General features: G+C 34.0%; 1 protein-coding gene across 5 annotated transcripts in view; it reads left to right on the forward strand.

The window, feature by feature from the left end:
- Window positions 1-13832: 13832 nt before the first annotated feature.
- The window catches only part of LOC138307895 (malignant fibrous histiocytoma-amplified sequence 1 homolog), a 68682-nt gene continuing 55713 nt past the window's right edge, over window positions 13833-26801 (forward strand). For 4 of the 5 annotated variants that reach the window (XM_069248815.1, XM_069248822.1, XM_069248821.1 and 1 more), the window contains exons 1-2: window positions 13833-13977; window positions 21288-21316. The gene's annotated coding sequence lies outside the window, so the exon portion shown is untranslated. The remainder of the gene's footprint in view (window positions 13978-21287; window positions 21317-26801) is intronic. The other variant, XM_069248817.1, reaches the window with a different exon arrangement.

The following is a 26801-nucleotide window of genomic DNA, read 5'->3' on the forward strand; positions in this document are numbered from 1 at the left end:
CTGTATATTGTGGAGGTCACTCTTGAAAACGGGAGAAGTCTGTATATTGTGAAGGGTCACACTTGAAAACGGGAAGAGTCTGGATATTGTGGAGGTCACATTTGAAAACGGGAAGAATTTGTATATTGTGTGGGTCACATTTGAAAACGGGTGGAGTCTGTATATTGTGGCATGGGGTCACACTTGAAAATGGGAAAAGTCTATATATTTTCACATTTCATAACAACAAATACATAATAGGACAAAACAAACCAATACATGTAGTGATGTGTACGTAGGAAATGAAAAACATAAGATTTTAAAGGATTTGCGCAGCCATTTGTGTTCGAAATGGCTTATAGCACGTGTAGAAACCTCTCCGTGCCGCGCGCGACCGGAATAACCTGTAAGCCGTCGATAACGAGGTCCAAAATTCTGACCGCCCGATTATGCATATTTTCTAGCTCTAAACCGTTTGACGTCATAATAGTCCGTGCACGTGGCTTATAGCTGTACTATATAACTGATGTGCTATCACTTACATCGACGGTCACAGAAAAAGCCGATCAACGATTTTTTATGATTACTTTTGAGTGAAGTTAATCGTACAATAATATTGGCTCGAATGTAAATAACTAAAAGAGTGAAATTCGATGTTTCAAATACTCTAATTTATGCTCTAATAGCAGGTGTCTTCGTGTAATTATGAAAGAAAATCCACACAGAAATGAAAGTTTCGGGTTTTTTTTGTCGAGGAGTTCAGCAACGAATAAGCTTTAATTAGATAATATTTTCCTGTAGTCTGTATCTTTGATACATTGTGAATTACAAAGTTTGTGACTGTAGAATGAAATTTTACGTAACAATTGAAGAAATCCTTGATTAAAGTATTGACGTACGCACACACCGATGATTGATCATTATAAACATTGTGTTGTGTGTTGCTAACCGAATAAATTGAGATACATTTATTACAATACCGCAAAACGTTTCAACATATGGTTGAAAAAATTTATTTTTGATATTATAAAAGATCAAAATATTGAGATATTAAGCAAAACATACTATTTTTTCAGACCGTGCGGTCGCTTTCAATTTTTAATCGATATACGAGTAGATACTCCGATATAGATATATAATTAGCCATGCCTTTGGTTTGATGGTTATGTAATACCTGGACCAGGATGTTGTTTACCTGTACATAACGCCATTCATCGAACTCACCTGCATTTACCTGGCCGCGGGCAATTTGCTATTCGGTGGACTACATCGGGTATTTGCTATTGTCTTATAATTACAGTCAGTCAGGTTAGGACATCCGTTAATTGGATTGTGATTTGAATTATGGAAACCCCGTACACATCTATGCTCTAGGTTTTTTATTGTCACCTCCATTTTTAAAATGAAGATGTAAAAGCTAATGGAAATAAAATATCCCTAATCATACCTAGGAATATATATTACATATATATAATGTCGTACACAGTACACAGGTAAAACAATAATGGAAGTCGACTTATTCAGAAACAAAAGTCGTTCTAATAACTATTTAAACTAAAGATTTAACCTTAAAAATTATTCCAGTCTAGTAATGTAATTACGGAATCGTGGCATATAGCAGTCTCCCGTAATTTCTAAGGTACTGGTAAAAATTCTAAGCATGTATTTTCACCGTTTCGAATTTACATGTATAGTCATACAAGAATGGTTACAGCATTACCACACTAAATATACTTATTTAAATATCACTAAGTATATATTTTTGAAAAGGTACAAGATATCATATCTGTTTATAATGCCTGTATACAAGTAATTTCATTTTTCATTTGAACACTATATGTGGTTACTTTTCGGAATATACGATAAATTTTCATAAATCATACTATTAAATCTCGGTATGAAATACAAAAGGATCGACAATGAATATACTATTTTAAGGATTTAGTATAATTTTGAAATAATGAATTTAAATCTACACTTAAACTGTAATTTAGAAACATATTTCAGAAATATCATTGATGTATTTCTGCTTTTTAGTAAACGTTATGGATAAAGTTTCAAAGGCAACAATATAGATATACATATTATTTTCGGTATAAGTTCGGTACTGCTACTCCAATATCACATAAGTGATAACCGTCCACATTTTATTTTTTAATCAAAAACTGTGCCGTGTTTGCATCGTTATTCATATTTTACTTGGGCCCTGCAGGTAGGGCGTTAGAATTGTACCTGCTGCCCCTATTGCATGATCGTAAGAGGCGACTAAATTTAGGATGTTATCTTTTCTTTCTTCCTAAATTACTTTATTCTTCCTAACGTCTCCCTTGACACCACCTCACTTTTGGCCTTTAGTTGAGCGCTCGCACATGTGAGGAAGGCTCTGGGTTCTGTCCCCTGGCCGAGACACACCAAAGTCTATAAAAGTGGTAGTTTCTGCTCCTGCTTAGCGCTCAGCATAACGGGAGTGGGACGACTGGTTCGCCCGTTGTCAGTATAATGTGACCGGGTGGGGTGTGTTGCTTGGTGTCTTCGGCGGCATGCTTCAGTGATATAGCACTATAAAAAGGGCAATAGTTTTACTATACAAGAAGACATAACACGAATATACCGCAGTCTCCCAAAACACGCACCTCGCACAACATAAACACAAGCACTGCATACATGGGAGGCCGTCCTTACATGACAATAGCTGTTAATAGGACGTTAATTAATCAAACAAACAAACAAAAAGCTTGACGCAGCGAAAATGTTTCCCAACAGCAAATTATTATTCGTAATCAGTTATTTGATGTCTTATCAATCAGTAAAAACAACAACAAATACAAAAATATATAGAAAGGCAAAAGAAAATTATTGTTATACCATAATTAGGTTTACAAAACATCACCGGGTGCGTATAATGGGCATATGCTATTTTTCGGACTTAAAACAGCTGACACTACAGTTTCCTGCTGTATTATAATTTCTTTAAATAGAACATTGACTATTGACAATTTATAACTTGAAAAGAAATTATGTAAAGTTGATAGAATATCTAGGTGGGACCAGTCACAGTTTAACATAATCCATTTTCATGTTTGAAATTTTGGAGATTTTAGCAGTGTCTCAAAAATAATTATTACAGCACAACACCTTCTGATAGCGTAACAAATGTAACATAGCTAAGCCTGTGTTTCCGTTATTAACAGTTTCCAGAACGTTTGTGTCTTTGAAAATGAGCACGTTAACTGTTTATTTCCTATGCATAGCATAAGCAAAATGTCAGTTGGTTACTACAGTGTCACATATTTCTTTCACTGGTGCTTAATGCTAACCATTATCATTGTGCGTGCTTTCTCGCCTCACTGCTCTATCCACTGAAGAGACTCGGCATGTCTGGTAGCTTGCAGTCCAAATAAGAGTAATCGAGATATCGGTATCAAATTCGGGATCTCCCACAGATTCTTACGTATATGGATATGCTGTTTTAGATTTATCTGGCATAATGTAAATTACACCAGATCCACATTCTTCGAATGGTGGAATTGGTTCTCCTTAATACATAGCTTCATAATTCGTATGAAGTACCATTCATCAATCCTGTGGACCCTTGTGCGACCATAAATGGCACAGGTGATATCAACAAGGTCATTAATAAGGCCATAAACGTTAAAAAAATCATTGGTCTGACTTTTCCCACTCCCTTGAATGTGCTGGTTGTGTCACATCTGGTCTATGCATAAAGAGACCATTAAAGACTCTACAGAAAAAAAGTTTTCTACAATGCTTTCCAGACTTGGCAAATAGTGGAACTTCACTGCAAACCTCATTTATGACCACAAAGAATCCACCTGTGCCATCTATGGTCACTGAGGGTTCACAAGAATGAGGAATTGTGCTTCATACGAATTTAGGAGAACCAGCTCAACCCTTCGCAGAATGTGGATCTGGTGTATTTTCCATCATGCCGGTGAAGTCTAGAACATCATACACGATATCTGAATCACTAGGTTGGAAACAGGAAGAGCTCCCACATCCCTGAAACCGATGTTTCTTATGTTAACTCTGGCCATGGACGGTTGACAAGTTAGAACCACGATAGTAACCCTGTAATGTAATGTCACATCAGCTCATCGCCATCGAAGACAAAGAACTAGTGAAAGAAATATGTGACACTGTAGTAACCATCTGACATTTCCTTACGTTATACACAGGAAATAACAATGGACGTGCTCATTCTGTAAGACGCAAAACGTTTCGGAGAGTGCCATGATGTTTACGGAATGACAGGCTTACCTCAGTTTTAATTTGCTGCCATATACATTGTAGCTGTTAGTTGGCGTTTTGCTGAAATAATTCAGTGTGAGACGCTACTAGTCTACAAAATTTCGAACATGAAAATTGATTATTTTGAAGTCCCACATTTAAATTTGTTAAGATCTAAATCGTTAATAGCCAATGTTATATTCAGGAAATTCTAAGACTCCAGGAACTGTAGTGTCGGTGGTTTGGAAAATATAACAATCAAAAGCCCTATATACGAATCCGATGATATTTTGTAAACCAAATGATGGTATAACAATAATTCTCTTTTCCTTTTGTGGTTGTATAAACTGATTGACAAGAGATCAAATAACTAATTATGAAAAATTATTTGTTGTTGGGAATCCTTTTTTTCTGCGTCAAGCCAAATATGAAAAATTTGCTGAAAAATCACCATTTTTTTCAGCTTAAAATCCCATTTTTTCATTTTCTGCGTACAAATCACTACATATATTGGATATTTTAGTCCTGATATGTATTTGTTGTTCTATTGTGGTCATTTTGATATCTCATTTGTCTACTTCGGTTGAAAAATGTCTATGTTATGACTATTTTTCTTTTTTAGTGAAATTTGAGATGGCGGCCATCTTGATGACGTCATAACCGGAAGTTCATCCCAACTTATGCACTGTTAACATTTTGATTTGTGATCAATGGGTCATAAGGGTCAAGAAAAATATTGGTTCGGAGGTTTGGGAGGGGGGTCCATGTGGGACCCTCCTAGCCCATGGCCTATGACTTTTGTCCACTGAATGATTGTTTGTATAACAAAACTTATTTTTGTAATATGTTATAAATTTTGTTAATCTGGACTCAATTGTGTGTTGAACAAAATTTATGTTTGTCTACACAAAATTGGATTTCGTATACAAAATCACAAGTGTCCCATTTGGCGCCCCGTAGCCATGAACATAGTGTAAACCTAGTATAACATGATTGGATCCGGTGTAACGTTGAAAACTGAAAACTGACCTCGAGTCATTTTTCAACGTTGAAAAATGATCCCAAAAACCATTGAAAACTGAACATTAAGAGCACTTTTTACACCGACCCGTTGAAAATGGACCCCCCCATAAGAACTCGTTTTTTTATTACGAAACCCAACTTTCCCAATGACTGGCCTCAGTCGACTCTATCTGTCTATCTTACGTTGGAAAAAATAAATGCCAAAATTCAAGGTCTTTATTTTTATCAAAGGCCAAGATTATTTTTTTTTACATTTCTATCATTTTTTTACAATATTATGAAGAAAATCAGAGCCGAAATTAGCAAAAAGTTGTTTGACAAATGAATTAGTTTGGTTTGGTTTGGTTTATTTTTGTTTTATTTCCCATTAACAGTAAGGGTCATTTCAGGACGTGCCAGGTTAAGGGGGTAGGGGAAATCCAGAGTACCTAGAGAAAAACCACACCACACCACAACAACACAACAACACCATACGACAACACAACACATCAACACACAGCACAACATCACACAACATCACCACAGCACACAACAACACCATACGACAACACAACACATAACACAACATTTTACAACAACACCACACAATAACATAGCACACAACCAGACAACATCACAAACACAACAAAACATTACACAACACACAACATACATCACCACACAACAACACAACACACAACAATACCGTACGACACAACAGCAACACAACACATCAACACACAACACAACATCACACAACAACACCACATAAAAACACAACGCACAACAAAACCATACGACAATACAACACACAACACAACATCACACAACAACACCACTCATAACCTCACACATCACACAACACAACAAAATATCACACAACAACACACCACCATACAACAACACACAGCACAACCACACAACAACACCACACAACACAACAACACACAGCAACACATCACACAACACATCACATAATAACACAACATCACACAACACAACGAAATATCACACAACACACCACACGAAAACACCACACAACACAACAAAACACATCCACACAAAACATTAACCACAACACACAACACAAAATAAAACAACAACACAACATCACACAATACAACACAACAACATACAGAAGCACAACAACACAAAACAACACAACACTACACAACCACACAACACACAACCTCACACAACGCAACAACATAGCATCACAACACAACCATACGCAGATCACAACAAAACTGATCCATATGCAGACATATAATACATGCATTCGCGAATTTCAGCAACTTAATAAAAGAAGTTCTATGCAAAAGAATGGGGATACAGCACCGAATAGCTTCTGCTTATCATCCATAGTCCGTGTGCCTTACAGAGAGGTATAACAGGACACTATGTACAATGATTTCATCGTATACAAACGAAAATAGCGACGACAGGGAAGAAAAGTGGGATTTTGTCCTGTTTGTAGTAATAGTAGTGTTATAATTATGACAATGTTTTTGTATTAGAGTTATGTCCCTTTGCCCCTGCTGTCTTGTACAAAAAAACCGAAATAAAGAGATGGACGCACAAAGTTGCTAGAAACGTGTTTACGTTATCTTTAGTTATAATCCTGCCTATCGTCGTCGATGTGCTGTCCGGCGGTACAGGAAACCATTACACTGTTTGCATACAGAACGGCGAATCACGAGTCTACCAAAATGGACCCATTCTCATTAGTATAAGGTAGAAAAGCTGTGCTGCCAGTTACACTGGATTTATCTGTTGTCGGAGAGGATTTACCAAATGAGCCACTCTGCAGTTTAGGATGGAGTGTTTTGTCAACTTAGCTGCATAACAGACACAGGCATCGGAACACGTGAAGCGGGGACAGGGTCGACAAAACATTTCATGACAAAAAAGCATCAAAAACAATATTCCATAATTCCTTTTTTATAACACCAGGAAAAACACGAGAAAAGGAAGAAAGCTTGATTCCCGATGGCTTGGCCCATACAAGATTGAATCTGTTCTTCCGAAAGGGACATATCGCCTTGAAGGTTAGCGTAGCATCATTAATGCTAGAAGACTGAAGCACTACTTGCTGGACACCCGATGTTCTGACGCGGGTAGTAGTGAAATGTTCCTTTATGGAGAAAGGAACATTATCCAAGCATGGGAATGCGGATATGAATTTTAACTCTACACAGAAGGAAAGAGATCCTTCATTTATGTATGTACTCGTCCCGGGGATATGTTTTTCCTTAGAGAGAAGAAGGATATAGCCTATTTAGAGCATTCAATTACGTGTTGTTTGGGGTACAGTCGTATCATGTCTTGATACGCGATTACATACAATGTAATTGATTACATGAAACAAAACGAGAACGTTTTCAACAATATCACCTCTACACCAGAACACGCATACATTAAGGAAACTCAAATAAGAGAAGTTGGCACATGGGGCACGGAAGTAGAAACATTGGCCATGGCAACGAAACTAAACACGAACTGTACGTATATTGTGAATACAACGAGGATGGGAAATGTCCGTGGCTGTTGAATGCACCACTTAGAGATACGAGAAATGTAGTTGAATATAAAAACATTTATATTAAAAACATACACGGACATTTTGGGCCCCTCGTGCATGTCAATACCGAGGAAAACGCATTGATAAAGAATCCGTACATTGGAATAAAGCACAGTCTATATATTTATACTCGGGGACTCTGTATGCAATTCTTATGGACAATCACCACGACGAGGCTATTTGTATGGAGCAAGGCCATGTCCAGGATATCTTTGTGAAATCGTACATATACATATTTATGCACAACAGTCATATTTCAGATTATCAAGGCAATTCTATTAAAATATTGCGTGAATTTGAGTCTCGGAAAGATATTTGTGGTAAACGTCGAAATAGTTTTAAGTACAAACTGTCACGCAAACTTGTGTTAAAATCTTAATACTTGAGTGGTATTGATGGTCTTGTTATGTTTGTATATATTAAAGATCCCCTGAAGAGCAACAATAGCTGCGAAAGCGCTAGAGATTGTAGACTTGTTTTGATTTTTGTTTTTGTTTTGATGCCTACAAATTGTGTTCCTGCATGCAACCCTCATAAGGCGAGTTCAGTTGTTTGTCAAATATAATTTGTGACGTCGTCGAAAATTCATGTATAATCATAAAACAAACATTAAAAATAAAATTAATTATATTCCATAATTATTGTTTTGTAACACTATCCACTGGTACTCGAAAGTGAACATCACACAGTATAAAGCTTGCATGCAGTTGATAACAACGTTCCTTTTTATTTACTGCGTCACCTCAGTCATATTGCAATTTTGCAGTTTAAGAATACTTAACAGTATCTACACGGACGGGCGAACAAAATGACTATAGAAAAATGAAAGTTTTGAAATGCTGTATTCTTCGTAATAAACACACAATCACCCAAAATATTAAAATAAGGTATGTGTTACGATGATAACAATACAAAATTTCAATTCAAATCGCGGTGATTTCGTAATTTAAATACAAATACAGAAGGGGTATTGAAATTATATTAGTAATGACAATTACCAGGTATGTTTGTACAATAGCTATATATGTGTATGTATAAAATGTCATGTTTCAACAGACCATCCGTTGAGAGCTTGCCAAGGTCATTTTTCAACGGTCATTTTTTAACAGACCTGCCGTTGGGAATTGACCCTAGACGCTGTCAATTTTCAAAGACATGTTCAATTTTCAACGGCATTCGGGGTCCGTTTTCAAGGTTGAAAAATGACCCGATGTCATTTTTCAACGGAGGTCCATTTTCAACGTTACATCGGCAACAATGGAAAGTAAACATTTTATTTTATGTAAATGCAATTTGTTGGTTTTCAGAATCTATTTCGTTTCTGTGGTTTCTGATATTAATCGTGCAGATAATTTATAACTCCTAAGACATAAATCTTTTAAAAAATCAAAAAAGTTTCTGTTGTAGATGATGGAGGGAATTAGCTTAAGATCTTCTGTGGCATGACAGAGGAACTAACAAATTTTTACATTTGGAAAGATGCTTAAAACAAACCTTCTGAACAATGTTGCAAAGAAAGCACTGTGATCTTAATGTTGTGGCTGTAATAGCACAGCCATGTCACAAGTATACAAGAAGATATGTATCATATGGTGTGCTGACCATCTCACTGCTAAACCAAAATGTTAATTTTCATAACGCGGGTCGTCTTATGATTCCAGCTGTAGTCCTAAATATCGCGCGGTAGTTGACTTTTACTGCGCCAGACGGCAAAACAGCGAAATGAATCTCCCCTGTTTTCATACATCATAGATCGAATCTAAAAAAATCTGTGTTTTTGAAATCTGCGGTATCAATCGTACCGAGTCTGTAAAGGCAATGAAATATCAATACATTGTTCATTCTGCCACTTCTATTTCGTTTTGAATGTAAAACTTAGGCGATTATATTATATCTTATCAGCATTAAGTCGTTAACGACGACATCCCTTCCTACGAAGTCAATGTATTATATAATCGATTACAAATTCCTAACTCGGTGTCATTAAAATCTACTTAATAAATAATTCAAACAATTTGAATCAATGACAAAATCTATTCATTTCCTGAATAAGATTAATTTAGTTTTACGTTAACCTCAAAGTTTCTTTAGTAAACAGAATTTCTGTTGTCTTAACTACATGTATGTTTCAACCTATCTTTCGAATCATTACATTGTGTAATTACAAACAGTTTATTACAGAACAGTAGATAATTGATTGAAATGTATAATTGTTTGTTGTGCATTGCTTCATTCCTTCTTTCAATCAGAACACTAAATGGTCTACCAGTGTCGGTCATTGTGTCTCTCCAAGAGAAGATTAATATGAGAAATTTCAAGGAACGCGTATTTTATTTACAAAAGGTAACGAGATGTTGATTTGCATACTTTTCTTAAACTAAGTGTTAAGTTGCTGTATTTAAAACATTCAGTACAGCATTGTAATGTAATATGTATGTTTTAATTTAGTAATTTGAGTTGCTATGTTAAACATACGAAATATGCATAATTCAAGCGAATTCGAAAACTTTTGTTTTGTCTACGAAACAACAGAGCGCTATCTTGAATAAACTTGATATTTACCAAACATATGTAGGCACTTCAGTTAAATCTTAAGAAAAATATTAAAACTGTTCAAGAGTGCGCTTTATAGTTTCTAGATGACAAATGTGGCAAAATGCGGCTACAATTTCCACATTTACATGATATATGCATGTTAGGGAGGTAACCATAGCAACACAAGCTGTAATTAAGGATGTACTTGGTATTTGAGATTCAGCCATTTAATCACTAAAATCAGGTTTGAACATTTGACGGATTTGGGGGCAAAAAAAAAAAAAAAAAAATACAAACCATACATAGTCCTGTCAATAAATTAGTTTCATTCCTTTTAGTTCGTTGCCTTGAGTAACACAAACGGCAGTCTCCCAAAACACGCATCTCGCACTTCACACACGCAAGACACCACATACACGAGAGACCGTCTAAACAGGTCTTGGCTGTTAATAAGATGTAAATATGAAAAACAAACCGTACCTTCAGTAATACACTTACAAAGACTAAAAACATAAGGTCAAAAAGTAGAAAAAATATTAAAACTACAATTGTCAGACTTAAGCTCAGATCAGAATCACATAGGAGACCATGATCAGGACCATCACGTGATATTGAACATCGCTTCATTTATTCACTCATAAACACATACAAATGTAGTTTGACAAGATATTTATGTGCATTCATGCACTACTGATGTATTTCTTTGATCTCTGGTTTCGTGTAGATATTCATCGAAGTGTACAATGATATGAAGAACGCCCAGATGATTGGTATTTGATTTCGATGTTCACTCTCGACCACAAATCACATAGAACTAAAGAATTTGTATCGGTGTGTCTCTGAATGGAGTTGAGTGTCATATGTCGAGCTTGTATTCCCATTTGTAAACTCGATACCATACATAGGTATGCTGGAAAATTTCACTATACTTTATTGAAAGTTTCGAAGAATTCATTACTGAAGTGTACGTGAGCGAAGTGATGGGAACATTTTGGCCTCTCCATATACACGTGTATAGTACAATGTAGAATAGAATTATTACCAATTTTGATCTAGACCCATATAGCGTCTTTATGGGCACTCTAAAACTAATTTTCATATCCCTGTGACACCAAACTTCTAAGTCACAAAGTCAACCACAATGTGCCGTTATTTGATTCTTTTGGTGCACTTCAATGACCAAATTAACTTTTCATCCGTTGTCGCTGACATAACCTTCAGTTTGCCAAGACATAGTCCAGGGATGTATATTACGACAAGTGATAGTAAATCATGAAAAACAAAGCTATGAACCGTTTTGGTAATATAAAAATAAAATACCTATTTTTCGATTTTTACCCCCAAAATGATGATAATAATGCAGTTGATTAAATGTAAGCAGTCATCGTAATAGCAAATTAAAAAGTTTCAAGTGTCAACAGAAACGAAAGACTGAAGGAGACGATTCCGTGCGTCGGGGATATAATTACTATTTGTAGCAGTCTCCTAAAGGTGTTTGAAAGCATACAGATTGTGATGGCTTGGTCGGGGATCGGCATGGGTGAGATTTACTGGTGGTTTGAGAGTAACACGGTCATGGAAGATATTGCAGGCGGCGGAGATAGAGAGGTGAATTCAACATGGTAGTGACAGAGCTGGTGTTCTGGTAGTTGTACATTTATATTCTACTTTATGTGGGCGGCTGATCTTAAACTGGGGGTCTGTGCTCTAGTTTGGAAAAAGACATGGCATGATTAGGCATGATTTTCAATATTCGTTGAATTTTTAGTTGCGGAACAGAAAACCTAGCTAACTATTGATTTGCTTAGGTAGTTGTATGTAGAGGGTTTGACTGATGTTTACTTGAGGCTCCAGGGTCATGAAAAAATCTAAGACTTAACTTTTATTTAGCCAATCATAAATGACGTAACTTTTTGTAACGTCATCTTTGATTGGCTAAGTTTCCAATAAAGACACTTTTGGACCTATGTCTGTTTCATGATCCTGAGGCGGATTATTTATCTGGGTGGAGTCCCTTTCTCAGTCAGCTGCGGCATTCAGATCAGTTTTATCATCATCGCTTGTTTATTCATTCCTTCGACCATTAACTATTTAATTCCTCTCATAAGAGAAACAAAGATAATTTGATAAAAGTAACTCAAACGTTTACTGTCTTTATATGTATAGGAAAAAATAAAAGAATTTCAAGTGAAATGACGCGTTTCCGTCATGGCCTTTTCATCTATACACCCGATGTCACCCATGCAAGACGAGAAATAAAATAACAATACCGACCGTACAACTTTGGCATCATCTTCATTGATTAACTTGAATTTCTCAACTGTTGATGTGACGTCATATTTTCGACTGTAAATGACATCTATCAGGATGTCACATGAGGAGGGGAAGAAGTCTGAAGTTAAAAATCAACCAGGCTATGTAAACACGACTGGTGGTATAACACGGTTATTTCATCCCCTATAACCCAAGGGTTACTATTACTGTCGTAATACCCACCCCTTGAATAGCTGATAGCAAAACTAAAGGCAACAAAAGACAAAGGTAGTTTGGTCCTTTGGTGTACATAGAAAGAACAGGATAACAGTAATCTTCAAAGGTGGTTGCTGCTGATCTGTGATTGTTCTATCATTTCTATCCTGAAATGCATTCAGTTTTACTATAACACGATAACGACCGTGATAGTAACTAGGTATGGGATTTGAAACCTGGTCATCAAGGTTAATCTCGTGATTTCTTCCGTTTTAGATTTTAATTGCTATTCGACACATTTAACATGTGTATTCAGAACGGAAAGATAAAAGTAAAGATCATTAGGTAATATTTCCTGTAAAACATAAAATCATTTGAGGTCCTTATAACAGGTGCATTCAACGTCCCATTACAACAGAGCCTGAGCCTACATGAATGTCATGGCTACATTTGATTTATTAATACCACCAGAAGAATGACGCGAGAGAGCTCTATGGATGGTAAATCTAATTTTATATTAAGCTTGACCTGTCATTGTATTACTGATTTCTGTCATTATACGTAGCAGTTTTTTCAAAACTCTTTTTTTCTATTATATTTAATTTATCCTTATAGTTTTTGTTACCAACCTTTTTCGTATCATTTGCTCGTATTTAAATAATTTCCAAAGTATAACAGAATAAAAAAATTAAGATACAGAAATGTATGTCACATTAATCATATAAAATGTATTTCTGAAGTATTTTTAAATTTTAGTATTTTAATGCTGATCAAATGTTAAACCTGATCTAGGTGGGTTTTTTTTCAGAATGAAATATCTATTATGCACAGACCTGAATGACGAAGTCTACATTGCCTGTGTTTACCTGTACAGGTGAGTGTGTGTACGTATTGAACACCTGATCTCGCTGCAGACTTTTGATAGTTTTGTATATCATTATCTACCAACATGTCCAGAAGTCTTACCTGTGCCCAGTACACATAAATACTCTACTAGTATTGCTGTCTATAAATAGAATCGGATACTACCTACCTTAGTAACGATCATTCTGATTCGAGTCAGGTGGAATTTTTACCTGCCGTGTTATGTACCGTTATTGAAATGTTAAGTTACGGATAATATCTGCTGTTTATTTGGATCAAATCGTATTCGTCTTCTTCAGGTAAGATTTTCACGTAATCAAATAGACATTTTGTTATTCCATGCCCAGTGATTGTGTACCATGGTCAATGTAGTATACAGTATATATATGTTGTAAATAGTTGAAGAGACGCGAACAATACATAGAGTATTTAAATCATATATATATAGTTATATGTACAACATACGCCTGTAAGTAACAGATCTAAAACTGTCTTCATAGTAGTAAAATCTAAAGAAATGTTCTATTTTTTAATTAACGTCTTCATATGAGGAACGTTTTGACATGTACATACTTTTCTATTACATATTATCACATCACATCTTATGTCATAAGACAAGTTACATTTCGAATAAGGAGTTATCATTTTGCCAACGATTTCCTACTGATGTACCCACAAACGTGAATGTAATCATTCGGTTGCACTAGCTGAAATTAAGAGGAAAGTTTGAAAGATAGACTTTATCCACATTGTACAAGTCTTCTTGCAAACTTTTCACTTTACTTTAGAGTTTTTATTCCCGATAAATCCTATAACACGCCCCTATAACTAATATTTACATATAAACGTATAGCGCTAATAATGCATGGATTAGAACCATTAGGGAAATTGATCACTCGGTTTTAGCGTGTTTACACTAGACATGTCCAACTATTCGTGCAGCGCAATGTCAATATTGGTCGACTTGACTGTATGCTTTAGTATTAATATAAGTCTGGCAACCTGATGCACGGATAAGCAGAATAGTCAAGTCAGAATAAATAGTTTGTTGAGAATATCAGTGACTTTTATAACAAAGTGCAAAATGATAGTGTACAATTCTTAAGTTAATGTGATAATTTAATCAGTGTATTTGTGCTGTTTCAATGATATAATTAGCTGTCTTAAATATCCTAGCTAGTTATTGAAACGTCGGGTAACTAAAAAGTACGTTGGTAGAGAAACTTAGTTTGGTGTTGGTTGAAAAACTATTTTTATCATCAAAATATCATCGCTTAGTTTCATTATGTATTGTTTATAATCATAACCAGAACAATGTTATGTTTTGAAGAGACACGCATAATTTTTGTACAAATGATTTATGTACATGTACAGGCGTCCATGATCCTTGGTGTTCCGAGGTGTTCTAAATTTAAAACTACTTTATGGATAACGGTGAATGTTTCTAGAAAATCTTAATTATATCATGGAAAATAAACAATATAAGTATGTAGATAGCTAACACAAATGCTGATATGATATGACCCAGAGTGTATATATTGTATCTTTCTCTTAAATCCGCCAAGAAAGGAAGGTTGGTAAAATTTGTTCTCGTATCACATTGTCCGACAACCTATGGCCGTTGCAATAACCTACAATATTAAGTATACAGACCAAATTACACGGACGATAACTCACCTGTTTATTTTCCATAGATTTTCAGGTATTCGGAATAATCCACTTAGAAGGTTAGATAAAGGTAAATGCAATTTCACAAAGGTTTATCGTCTTGAATGGAACCATAGAAAGACCGTGAATGGGATATCTACCACTAATCAGGGCTATTGAAATTAAGTTCGGAATTAAGGTGACTGTATACTTGTTCTTATTGCATTACATTGGCGGCTGTAAACTTGCTTGTATTGAGCATTGCCTGGAATGTGTATTCAGGTTAGAGCGGGAGACTTAGAGTATTGTTTGCTTGCGAATTGGTTGAAATTTGTACATGATCCCATCCATTCCTTGCAAGATACAAACCGAAGGTTTTAGCAATTATTTTCGTCGTTATTAAAAAAGGAAGAAAAATGTGACAATAAGCTTACCCTTAGAAACAGAGAACCTCATAGCGGTTTCCGAGCAACCTGTTTCTTAGATTTTAATATAAAAAAGTAGATAAGAAGCTGCATTGGACATTTTGTGGTCAAATTCTGTGGAAATGGACCAAAAGAGGAATTACAAACCTTTATCACTTAAACCTTATCGAAATTAAAGTTTTGTGCAACTTAAACCTAAACGTAAAAATCAAAGTTTTGTGACATTTCAACACTTCAAGTGCATTTAAAGAAAACCAAGTGTTTCGCCTGTTTAATAATATATTGAACATTTACCATGCATTTACTGACAATTTTACAAATACTGGTTTTCAAGCTAGGGCACTCATGTCATATGATTCATAATCAAAAAGGGTAAGGCGAATGGAAAATGCGCCTTTAACATTGTAAGATATAAGTCCACTTCTAGACAGTTTACTCTCTAAACTTGTCGAAATTTGTACTCGCTCTTAAATAACGTGTATGAAATGAGTAAGCTAAAGGCGATCGGTTTGCTTATTTAAAATAAATCCACTCGATTAGTGATTGCATGAACTGTAAAACGACTGGATCAGTGTTTACGTTTGGCCTCAATGTGTTTGACCTCTCGGCTAATTACCTTTGGGATTGATCATCACCTGTCCTTTCCAGGTATTATTGAAATAATGTGGAATTGACGTCATTTACTTACCCACGTATTTACTCACGGCGTCATGTTTTCCTATCATTATTCAAACAGTGCAACTGTAAACAATATTTGAAATGAAATGACAAATTACATTAGCCATCGCATTTTTTTGCCTATTTTGAGTCTTTGGTCACTCAGTTTTGGCTCCTATGTCATCCCGAATAAGTGCTATATATTGCAGCTGAATCAGTTTATTGAAGGTGCTCAAAACGCTCTACTACACTTTGGTTTGATTAGTAACAATATCGTGGGATAGAGATAAACATTGTAACCATTGTTAAACAATTAATGGCATTACTGAAGGATTTCCATATTAGGTTTTGTTAAATGATTTATTCACAAACCATTTATCATGAAATTTGAACTGAAAATAGTCTCGCATATATTAGGTGAATTTTCAATACACATGGATTGATTTGCAATCATTTACCTTATTGCATGAGATAAAATGTATATATAATCATAACGCATTGCGTTACATGTACACGAGATTAGATATAGGTTAATCGTACATTAATCCAACCGTATACTGATATTTGGAGCAGCTAAATAATATATAATTTGTGTGTTGTATCGATGTTATACCTCACTAGCGTATTATATATAACCCCTCCAAATATCATATCATTAAAGTCTATATCTCTCGTATTGTCTGGCTCAAACGTTATATATACCAGCTACATCTACCCACACGTAGCAGTATGCTATACTAATCATGGTTCATAAAGAATGTTGTTCGGTAAGTTATGTTTTAACATATTTGTCCTTTTATAATCTATACCCCCACTGACAGGGCCTAATAGATATCGGTCATAGGCTATATGATCTCTATGCGTATCCGATTTTTAATTGTGTGTAATCATAGGATAATTACCCGAAAGATCATTTAGACATTGGTGTGTATGGTGAAATCTTATTTATGCCTTAATTGACGTCCTTTCAAGACGAAACAGTTTCTTTAAAGTGCCATTATTACGAAGAAAGATACGTATGTAATCATTTTAAAATCTTCCATTCATCAAAAGTAGAAGGTATTATTCATAGCATGTCAGTATTGTATTTCAGACGATATATGGATTTTGTGATCTAAATAGAAAATATGATATAACGTCTTTTTCATTCTACTCTTTACTCTCTAAAATGAAACATCAGAATATTATAACTAAGCCATTGTTTATTGATGTTGAAGACTACTAAGATATGTGACTGACAAGCAGTTTTGAAATAGATCTCCTTTTTTTTATTTAGAACGTTTTTACTGAATAAGTTTACAACATGCACTTTTGTATTCTGTGCTCACATTTCCTTTGTTTATTAATAATTATAATCGTCAGTTAGTTATTACATGAACTATCCGTACCATGACACTGTTTGGACTACAATTCCATGTGTGTTTGTTGTGCGGCCTAGGCCTACTTTCACTTTTAATGAAAGTCATTATAACTTATGTAGTCTATTGGTATCAACGCACAAGTTAATTTGTCTCTGTGTGTTGAAAATGTGGACTATCTGTTAATTCATCATCATTTTATAACTCAACGTTAATAAGTATATGTTAGAGGACATATTGTATTATCCACGGAATATAACCTAAGTCACTGACAAGACGACTTGCACAAATGGTATCTGGTCGAAATATAATTGAGTTAATCGATTTAAAGGGATTCAATATGGATTAGGAATTCTTTTACAAACAATGTTTGAAGCCTGTTTGTTATAAACCACACCACAAACTTAGGTGACAAATCTTCAACAAGACTCTTTAAGATACCGGTAATTGACTTTTGGTCTTTTCCATGTCAAGGTACTTAAATGGTTTTGCATCTTTTCACTGGATGATCATGGTTTGTTTATAAAATGTTTGTATTAAGATCGTTTTGCCGTTGATACAAGTGCTGACGAGTTACAATAACAAATCCGTAAGTCGTAGTCTGTTCGGGGGCTTATTGATACAGCAAGGGTTACTATTACTGTCGATATGTCCACCCATGGACTGTCTTATCGCTATGAAATATAAGGTGTACGTCCCGATGTTATTTATTGCATCCACTCTACGCATATTGTGCAATTGTACTACATATATTTTACTATTGTACTACGTATATTGTACTATTGTACTACGTATATTGTACTATTGTACTACGTATATTGTACTATTGTACTACGTATATTGTACTATTGTACTACGTATATTGTACTGTTGTACTACGTAATACATTGATGTACAGACAGTTCAATATATGGTTTAGTATTTACATTTTATTTTGCAGTAGCTAGATTATATTAGTAGTAATTATTTTGAGTAGCTAGATTATATGATAGTATTGTTGATATTGTATTTTGTAGTAGCTAGATTATATGGTATAGTATTGTTGATATTGTATTTTGTAGTAGCTAGATTATATGGTATAGTATTGTTGATATTGTATTTTGTAGTAGCTAGATTAATGTATAGTATTGTTGATATGTATATTGTTGTATGTTGATATTGTATAGTAGCTAGATTATATGGTATAGTATTGTTGATATTGTATTTTGTAGTAGCTAGATTATATGGTATAGTATTGTTGATATTGTATTTTGTAGTAGCTAGATTATATGGTATAGCATTGTTGATATTGTATTTTGTAGTAGCTAGATTTATATGGTATATATTGTTGATATTGTATTTTGTAGTAGCTAGATTATATGGTATAGCATTGTTGATATTGTATTTTTGTAGTAGCTAGATTATATGGTATAGCATTGTTGATATTGTATTTTGTAGTAGCTAGATTATATGGTATAGTATTGTTGATATTGTATTTTGTAGTAGCTAGATTATATGGTATAGTATTGTTGATATTGTATTTTGTAGTAGCTAGATTATATGGTATAGCATTGTTGATATTGTATTTTGTAGTAGCTAGATTATATGGTATAGTATTGTTGATATTGTATTTTGTAGTAGCTAGATTATATATGTATATATGGTATAGTATGATTGTTGATATTGTATTTTGTAGTAGCTAGATTATATGGTATAGCATTGTTGATATTGTATTTTGTAGTAGCTAGATTATATGGTATAGCATTGTTTATATTGTATTTTGTAGTAGCTAGATTATATGGTATAGTATTGTTGATATTGTATTTTGTAGTAGCTAGATTATATGGTATAGTATTGTTGATATTGTATTTTGTAGTAGCTAGATTAATTTATGTTGATATTGTATTTTGTAGTAGCTAGATTATATGGTATAGTATTGTTGATATTGTATTTTGTAGTAGCTAGATTATATGGTATAGCATTGTTGATATTGTATTTTGTAGTAGCTAGATTATATGGTATAGCATTGTTGATATTGTATTTTGTAGTAGCTAGATTATATGGTATAGCATTGTTGATATTGTATTTTGTAGTAGCTAGATTATATGGTATAGTATTGTTGATATTGTATTTTGTAGTAGCTAGTATAGTGTTATAGTATTTTGTAGTAGCTAGATTATATGGTATAGATTGTTGATATTGTATTTTGTAGTAGCTAGATTATATGGTATAGATTGTTGATATTGTATTTTGTAGTAGCTAGATTATATGGTATAGTATTGTTGATATTGTATTTTGTAGTAGCTAGATTATATGGTATAGATTGTTGATATTGTATTTTGTAGTAGCTAGATTATATGGTATAGTATTGTTATATTGTATTTTGTAGTAGCTAGATTATATGGTATAGCATTGTTTATATTGTATTTTGTAGTAGCTAGATTATATGGTATAGTATTGTTGATATTGTATTTTGTAGTAGCTAGATTATATGGTATAGCATTGTTTATATTGTATTTTGTAGTAGCTAGATTATATGGTATAGTATTGTTGATATTGTATTTTGTAGTAGCTAGATTATATGGTATAGCATTGTTGATATTGTATTTTGTAGTAGCTAGATTATATGGTATAGCATTGTTGATATTGTATTTTGTAGTAGCTAGATTATATGGTATAGCATTGTTGATATTGTATTTTGTAGTAGCTATATTGTATATGGTATGCTATGTGATTGTATTTTGTAGTAGTGATTATATGGTATAGTATTGTTGATATTGTATTTTGTAGTAGCTAGATTATATGGTATAGCATTGTTGATATTGTATTTTGTAGTAGCTAGATTATATGGTATAGCATTGTTGATATTGTATTTTGTAGTAGCTAGATTATATGGTATAGTATTGTTGATATTGTATTTTGTAGTAGCTAGATTATATGGTATAGCATTGTTGATATTGTATTTTGTAGTAGCTAGATTATATGGTATAGTATTGTTGATATTGTATTTTGTAGTAGCTAGATTATATGGTATATAGCATTGTTTATATTGTATTTTGTAGTAGCTAGATTATATGGTATAGCATTGTTGATATTGTATTTTTAGTAGTAGCTAGATTATATGGTATAGCATTGTTGATATTGTATTTTGTAGTAGCTAGATTATATGGTATAGTATTGTTGATATTGTATTTTGTAGTAGCTAGATTATATGGTATAGCATTGTTTATATTGTATTTTGTAGTAGCTAGATTATATGGTATAGTATTGTTGATATTGTATTTTGTAGTAGCTAGATTATATGGTATAGTATTGTTGATATTGTATTTTGTAGTAGCTAGATTATATGGTATAGCATTGTTTATATTGTATTTTGTAGTAGCTAGATTATATGGTATAGCATTGTTTATATTGTATTTTGTAGTAGCTAGATTATAGACCATATCATTTGTAATGAATTTAATAGATGCAATAGCAACATTATGGAATAGACTATAGGTGTTGTAGAGATGCGTTTATAAAATTTCACTTGCATGTTTTTAGGAAACAGATGTTTTAAGTACAGCACAATGGTAAGTTTGTTTTAGTCTGCACACTGTCTTTATTTTTATCTGTTTTATTCCTTCTTTTTTCTGTTTTCATTCTTATCATTACCGTGCCTGTTGTTGCCCCTTTCCTCCGCCAACCAAGAAAAAAGAAAAGAAATATCGTGAATTAGTTAGAATATCGCTCATGTTTAAACATTCGCAGAGACAGACTATCATGTATCATTGAGAACGAAAGGTGAAAATAATTAATGATAACGCTTTACACATACAGTAATAACAAAACCGACTCCATTTCGGTTTTTAGTGAATTGAGTCAAATTTGAGTTATGTTTCTATCAATGTATATTTTTTCGCTTGTGAAAATTTTCTAGCGTTTTCAGCTGTCAAACTTTTCTCCTCGTACCGATGTTCATCTGTAAAGAAATTATTCACATGTAAAATTACATATATTTCTATGTTCCGTGTGGATCTATTAACGAAAACAAATTCAAGTTCAATATTAGATTCATGTAATGATGAAGGTGACAGTATCCGCGTGTTTCAGTTACCATTACATGCAAGTCGTACTTCCAATATGGACGGAAATGTTTGAAAAATTCATTATTAAATATTTCGTCGTTATCAAACCACTTATCTAATGTTATTTCATGTCATGTCTTATTTCCGATTATAATCACCACCCTCCTGATCCAATATCCCACCACTACAACTGCCATTAAGGTACACCGATGTGTCTACCTAGATGTGTGATTGGATCACACCTTTTATTAATCTACCCCTTGACCAGACACCTCCCGATCGTATCACTAGTGTCACCAGTCAAATCAACTCCGATCTGGTTTACATTGTATCTTATCTCTCTCTTTAAGATTTTTTTTACCAGATTACTCTTACGAGGCTCTTACATATTAAACACCAATGTAAGATGTCATTTCAAAATATCACTGTTGATGTTAATGTGTATTTTTTGTAAGACGTACATTTGTATACAAATCGTTGGAGACATCTTTCGTCTTGATATACCGTTTCTCTGTACATTGTTTTGAAAATTGAAGGGTATGATATCCTTAATAGACAATGTTTTCAGCATCACAAAACATCTTACACGAACCATAATCAAGAACAGAAATTGATTTAGTAGTGTAAAATTTTATTTTGTTCTTTTGAAGTAAGGATATTCTACATAAGACCACATATCATTTCTCCTCCAGATGTGTACTGATATCACGCTTTGTTCCAAGTAAGATATGTTCGAGGTATTTAGATGTATCACGAATTACTAGACAACAGATGTGAGTGTCCATTACGAACAAATCATACTTTGAATTATGTTGATAGGTTTCCAAACACTTGCATGGAACTTATGGATGTTAGCCAAAGAGGTCGAGACACCTGAAAAGAGATACTAAAGCTTGATACAATATGTAATTGTTTCATTCGATCTAAACCTTCTACGCTTAATTAACTGAACAAGCGTCCCGTCAATTAAAATGATTTATAAGGATAATTTAATTAAATTGGCATTTAAATCACAGAAAAAAAATCAAGTCATTTTATTGACAGATACATCTCAGGAGTTGACCAAAGTTGGCGAGAAATGCATTTATAACGTAGGTTTGTTTAGGTGGGATGATTTGTCCGTACAGATGGTTTAGTCGTGGGATCGACCTGTAACGGGAAAGCTAATACGGATTGAGTAAAACATGTTTTTTAAAACATTAATTGACATTTAAAAATCACCAAATGTCCAACTGTTTAAATCGGCGTCGAGTTCAGATGTTATTTTTCGTCTCCAACTGATCATCGATCATTTACATCAAACGCGTTTGTTATATATTCTCTCTATAACTTTGAATTGTTGGTGTGTGGATTTCTGTCAATCGATTTCTACTTTGATTTTCTCATGCAGGTTTTGATTCTACTCTCGTCCTTTATGCAGACATGTATGCCTGTATCATTCCTTTCTGCATGCCTTTATTGGAGTTAGTAAATCTAACCCTAAAAGTCTCTTTCAATGATTTGCTGTCTTTTACATTAAAAGCATGTATATGTGTGTAAAGTTTGATCTCGAATGATTTACCTATTTTCATTCATCCGGATTAAATGTACCACTCTTTCACTGATTTCACAGCATTCTTTTCAGGAAATTAGCCCTTAAAGGATGTAAAGCGTTATCTTAATGGATTGTTTTCAAAAAGTTGAAGTTTATATATATGGTTTTCTTTTTGTAATACTAGTAAGTTATGTGTTTGTACTTCGGTTAATGAAAATATCTATCTACATCTATCTAAGTGAATGGCTATTTAAAATAAAAGGATGTTATTTGTGATAAAAGTCATATTTAACGAAAAATTCGCGGATTGAACTCGAATTACTTTTATATCATAGAATTAAATCTTGGTAATCATTTGATACTCAATAAGCTTAGCAAAGTGGAACGAGGTTTTCTCTCTTTACGACAGCTTTGACGAATACCCTCAGACTCCGAATAAAGGTCATCCGTACCTTTATACAAATGTTAAAACTGATGTCGCGAATGTTAGGGTATATTATACAAATATTTCATGGCCTACTGTGCTCTAGTTCATAATATTTAACCCGAGGTGGTGGTAATCAACAAATGTTATATTGCACGAGGCCGAAGGCCGAGTGCAATATAATATTTGTTGATTACCATCACCGAGGGGTAAATATTATGAACTAGAGCACAGTAACCCATGAAATATTTGTTTTATTACATAATCACCAGTTTTTCAGTTGAATATTATTATAAAATGAATACGACAATCACTTAACAAAATCATCACCACCGTACCGTACGGAAAAGCTTCAAATCCTATTGAAGATTGACGTATAAACCACGTACGTCACGTTGTAACTCCGGTTTGGATGTCTTATTGTCTTCTTTAACAATATTAGACCTGCATGCAGCCTTTTGATCTAATACATTGGCCGTGTCCGTCCTCTACTCGATAAACCGTCTAACATTACGTGCTTGTTTCGAGATCTATAAAGCTAGCGCAAAATTGAACGTGAACCTTTGTAACGTCATAATAACGTAACTCAACTGTTACGGGAGCGCGATTCCTCGGAGGTTTTCTACAAAACTAGACAACAACAGCGAGGTGTTCCTAAAGCCGTGCAATATAACATCTCGAACCGTGCAATATAACGTTTCCATGGGAGCGTGCAATATAAACTTCGAACCGTGCAATATAACAAGAGTTTTATTGAACAGTCGGTGTATAATAGTTGAAAAATATTATATTACTTCATATATAGTTTTGGTGTAAACAAAGTATGTAATAAATCAGTTTATTACATAATTTGTTTACACCAACCTATATATGAAGTAATATAATATTTTCAACTATTACACCGACCGTTCAATAAAACCTTGTTATATTGCACGGTTCGAAGTTTATATTGCACGCTTCCATGGAAACGTTATATTGCACGGTTCGAGATGTTATATTGCACGGCTTTAGGAACACCTCGCTGTTGTTGTCTAGTTTTGTAGAAAACCTCCGAGGAATCGCGCGTAACAGTGAGTTACGTTATTATGACGTCACAAAGGTTCACGTTCAATTTCGCGCTAGCTTTATAGATCTCGAAACAAGCACGTCATGTAGACGTTTATCGAGTAGAGGACGGACACGGCGAATGTATTAGATCAAAAGGCTGCATGCAGGTCTAATATTGTTAAAGAAGACAATAAGACATCCAAACCGGAGTTACAACGTGACGTACGTGGTTTATACGTCAATCTTCAATAGGATTTGAAGCTTTTCCGTACGGTACGGTGCTGATGATTTTGTTATGTGATTGTCATATTCGTTTTTATAACAATATTCAACTGAAAAACTGGTGATTATGTAATAAAACAAATATTTCATGGGTTACTGTGCTCTAGTTCATAATATTTACCCCTCGGTGATGGTAATCAACAAATATTATATTGCACTCGGCCTTCGGCCTCGTGCAATATAACATTTGTTGATTACCACCACCTCGGGTTAAATATTATGAACTAGAGCACAGTAGGCCATGAAATATTTGTATAATATACCCCTAGGAATACTTTAGAGATAGGGGATGATCTATTCAGATTTGTAACTCCTCATTAGTATTCCAAACGGAACATAATTACAATATTCATGATATTAAACGTCTCTGCTCCAATTTTTTGTCTGCCTCACCTTCGTCAAGAGAATGAACCTCAGTCTGCTGATCAAGTCACCACCTTGCAACCATCTTGTTATTTCCACATTGTTTGTTTGAAAAATCGGAATGGTAGCAGGATGGTTACTTGAACAGATTTGGATTCATTTGACGAAGGTTATGTAGCCGAACATTTGGAGCAGAGCCAGTAAATATTATGAATACTTAAATTTGGTTAAACTGTGTTGAAATTTGTTATTTTGGACCCCAGTAGTATGATTGAGTAAATGGTCATTAAGGCAAGCTATACTGTAATTTATAAACCTCATAGAAAGGCAAATCACTACATTATGTAAGTAACAAATAATGTTATGAATAAAATACTCGGAATACTTTTAGCTGAACCCAGAAGAAGTAGTTCGTTAGACATGCTATTTTGGTATCCGGTACTGAAACATTTGACCATGTTCGCGCGACCTTTTTAAATTCTGAAATAATCACGTCAATATTTCAAAGATTAACCAATTTTCTGTAATTGTGTTTTAAGATGAATACAGATTAGCTGTAACGACACCATGCTTGTATCGTCGGCCGATATTGTATATCTAAAAGCAAGGCTTAAGTCATATTTATCATATTGATATTGAGCAAACCTTGGGCTAACTTGCATGCATAATCATAAATTGAATCTCTCTATGTGATTGAAGTTAGGAAAATTACTTTCAATTAGTGGCAAACACAGAATTTGATCTACTCTCTAAACACGAGGTAAACCTTAAAACTGTAAACCATCTTATATGTGTTGTGTTTTTATGTCTGTCGACTCCCTAGTTTATAGCGATTTAATGTCGCGATTAACGGTTAAAATACATTGTTTTGATTATAGATGAATGTGTTCGTGGGTTCTTATCGCCCATGATATACGCCAATTCATCCAGTTGGTTTATGATTTGCATTTTGGTACCGGTGTCCCTACTCGAATGGTTACCTAACTCCGAAAAAAAATCTTTCTTTCTTTCCTTTTCTTTCTTTCTTTCTTTATTTCTTTCTTTCTTTATTTTCTTAGTTTCTTTCTTTCTTTCTTTCTTCTATTTCTTTCTTTCATTCTTCATTCTTTTCTTTCTTTCTTATTCTCGTGTCCTAATTTTACTTTAACTATTTCTTTGTCCGTACTCCTCCGCATGATTATTTGTTCATTACGATGTCCTTCTTAGAATGTACAAAGTATACGTCAATAAAATAGTTTCACACAAGAGTGTACATTCCTGACACTGTGCTATATAGTATACATTGTTTAGTTAACCACTTCAATGTCAGTAAATACATCGTTCCTGTGTACATACAGTAA

This window comes from Argopecten irradians, chromosome 14 (genome assembly GCF_041381155.1).
Source record: "Argopecten irradians isolate NY chromosome 14, Ai_NY, whole genome shotgun sequence".
NCBI classification, from domain to species: Eukaryota; Metazoa; Mollusca; class Bivalvia; order Pectinida; family Pectinidae; genus Argopecten; species Argopecten irradians.